Raw genomic sequence first — 3,277 nt, 5'->3', positions numbered from 1 at the left:
TAGCGTTCCACAGTGTCTCGGTGTCGATACAGTAGAGTCCTAATGCTCCATGCAATGCGATGGCGCATCTCATTTCAACGTTCTGAGTAAGTAATTTGTAATTCTCTATGTATAGCATTATGCTTATTTGCTTCTACAATTAAAAATTTTCTTTTCTTCTAGACACCAACTGGCCTGGCAGCCAATGACAGAAAACGAAGTGAACATTTTTATTGGTGTCCTGCTTATATTGGTTGTAGCGCCACTGCTAGAAATTAGATTATATTGAACTCAAAAAAAGGATATGTATACAAGCGTGGATATGAAAAGCGCGACCGGTTTACATCGATACACAGATATTTACACTTATCCTACATTTTCACGGCTTGGACTGAGGACCGTTTAAATAAACTTAGAAATATTGTTAACGAAATTGTCGACACTTTCAAAATTACTGTTAAGACTTGTAAAAATATTGTAATCGACGAAACCATGGTTTCGTGTCGAGGACGCCTCAGTTCTTGCCAATATATCCCAGGAAAGCGGCATAAATATGGTATAAGACTTTGTAAACTGTGCCTTCCGGAAGGATACAGTCACAACATTCTTATTTTCGTCGGAAAAAATGCAACCATAATAGTTAAAGCACATGCGCATGCTGTTGTTATGACGTTGGAAGTTGAATTATTATTTGGAAGCCGCATATTATACGCAGATAGTTTTGACAATGGTGTCCCATTGGCCGAGGAACTTCTGCAAAAGGGAACATTTATTTGTGGTACAGTAAAAATTAATAAAAAATTTCCCTAGCTGCATGCCATACGAAAACAGCAACGGTGTGGCTTTATGTATTTTCAAAATCGGAGCGGCTTTAAATTTTTAAAGTGGACGGATAAGAGGCCGGTATGCATACTAGCCACTTCTGAAAACCACAAATGTGTTACTGTCCAGGGTAGTAACAATAAGTTAAAGCCGGACATTGTGTTCCTTTATAACAAAGCTAAGAAGGGGTTTGATCATCTGACCAGATGTCTTCTTATCACAGTTGATTACGCAGAACAGTAAAGTGGTATAGAAAAATAGTTATCGAATTAGTATGCGGGGCTTCTCTCGTCAATGCCTGTTATATATATAGAAAATGGAGTACTAAAGGTATGAAAATATTAAACTTCCGCGAAAAAGTTATCGATTATCTCTTCAATACAGTGGATCATCACGGTGAACAAACGTCATCTGAAACTTAAGCAGTGCCTAAGAAACGTACACATTTTCTGCGGTGGTTCCAAGGACGTGCGAGAAAAACGAGACAGGGATGTAAAGAATATTATAAACGGATGTCTAGAATAAATGGTAGGCAGTATGCCGCAAATAAGGCGATAAAAGTAAAAACCTGTTGTAACCGATGTAAAGACCAACCGAAACTCTACCCAACATGTATTGAAAAATTACATAAAAAGATTAAATAATTATGTTAAGTTTATAATATTGATTTGTTATGTTTTAAGTATTGAAAGTTTGTTTACAATGCGGAGAATTATATCACAACAGCTTTGACAAGCAGACAATAAGAATCCCCAGCCCGGTGCAAGGATCAGTCGAATTTACATTCGTTTGAAGTGTAGAAATAGGTAAGGGTAATGCGATACATAGAACATTACAACATTCTTGCTTTCGAACGTTGAAATGAGATACTGCACCGCACCGCATACAGTATTGGAACTCCATTGTTTTTACACGAAGACACTATGAAACGCCGTCCCGATGCATATGTCTGTAGAATTCAGATTCTTCTGAGGTGTAGATGCAAATAAACATAATGCTATGCGTAGAAGATTACAGCTCACTTACTTTGTAACGTTGAAATGAAAAGTGCTATCGCATTGTGTGGAGTAGTAAACTCTAATGCTTCGACACGCAGACACTGTGATCTACCTTCTTGTTGCATGGAACTGTAGAATTCAAATTCTTTTGAACTGTAGAAGCAGATAAGCATAATTCTATGCATGGAGGATTACAGCTTACATAATTTGAAATCATGAAATGACATGCACAATTGCATTGCATGGAGCATTAGAACTCCATTCCATTCACACGCAGGCACTACGAGCCGCTACCTCTTTGCATGGAGATGTAACATTCACTTTCTACGGAAATGTAGAAGAAGATATGCATAATGCTATGCTTAGCATATTTCAGCGTACTTAATTTGAAACGTTGCAATGATATGCCGCATAGCAATGCATGGAACATTAAACCTCCATTGCTTTGACACGTAGACATTATGAAGTCACTTCCTCTTGCATGAAACTGTAGAACTCACATACAGGATCCTTACTTTGAAACTTTGAAACTTTGAAATGACAAGAGCCATTCGCATTACATGGAGCACTGCAACTCCATTGCTTTGACACGCAGACACACTGAAGCGCCATCCCGTTGCACGGAACTGTGGAATTCATATTTATAGGAAGTGTAGATGCCGATAAGCATAATGTTATTAATTGAAGATTGCAGCTTACTTACTTTGAAACGTTTAAATGGGATGCGCTGTCGCATTGCATGGTACTTTAGAACTCTACCGCTTTGACACGCAGACACTATGAAGTGCTATTCCATTCCATGGAAATGTATAATTCACAATCTTTGGAAATGTAGAAGCAAATAAGCATATTGCTTTGTTTAGAAGTTTTAGCTCACTTAATTTGAAAATTTGCAATGAGATGCGCCTCTGAATTGCATGAAGTACTAGACCTCTTCCCTTTTCACAAGCAGACTCTGTACAGCGCCATCCCGTTGCATGAAACAGTAGAAATCACAATCATTAGGCATAATATTATCTATTGGCCATGATTTCTATTGCTTTTTCAAGATTTTTCATCAAACATGGTTTTTAGAGTCTTATCATGAATATAAGCTGTGGAACCGAAAATTCGTAAATACTTTACTTTAGGCTTTTTATCAAGCCACATTTCAAATGGCGTTTTACTTTACTTTAAAGCCTTTGTCGGGCTTAAGTTTATTAAATACGTCACAGTTGAAGCTCCTTCCACCCGAAACAGTTTATTTAAACTGGCACCACTTATCATCGTGCGTACCTTTTCTGTAACGCTTCTGACCATTCTCTATACAAGTATTATCGCTATACAACTAAACAACTTTTAAATTAAAATGAGCCTCGCATCCAGTTGCAAAATCTTTAAGTGCAGAAAATACTGCTGATTTATATGTAATCAGGTATGCTACACGGTAAAGTGTATATTCGTCCACAAACAGGAGAAAATAATTCTTTCCGTTAATA

Source organism: Xylocopa sonorina, unplaced genomic scaffold (genome assembly GCF_050948175.1).
Source record: "Xylocopa sonorina isolate GNS202 unplaced genomic scaffold, iyXylSono1_principal scaffold0031, whole genome shotgun sequence".
Taxonomy (NCBI): domain Eukaryota; kingdom Metazoa; phylum Arthropoda; class Insecta; order Hymenoptera; family Apidae; genus Xylocopa; species Xylocopa sonorina.
This window is presented reverse-complemented; position numbering follows the sequence as displayed.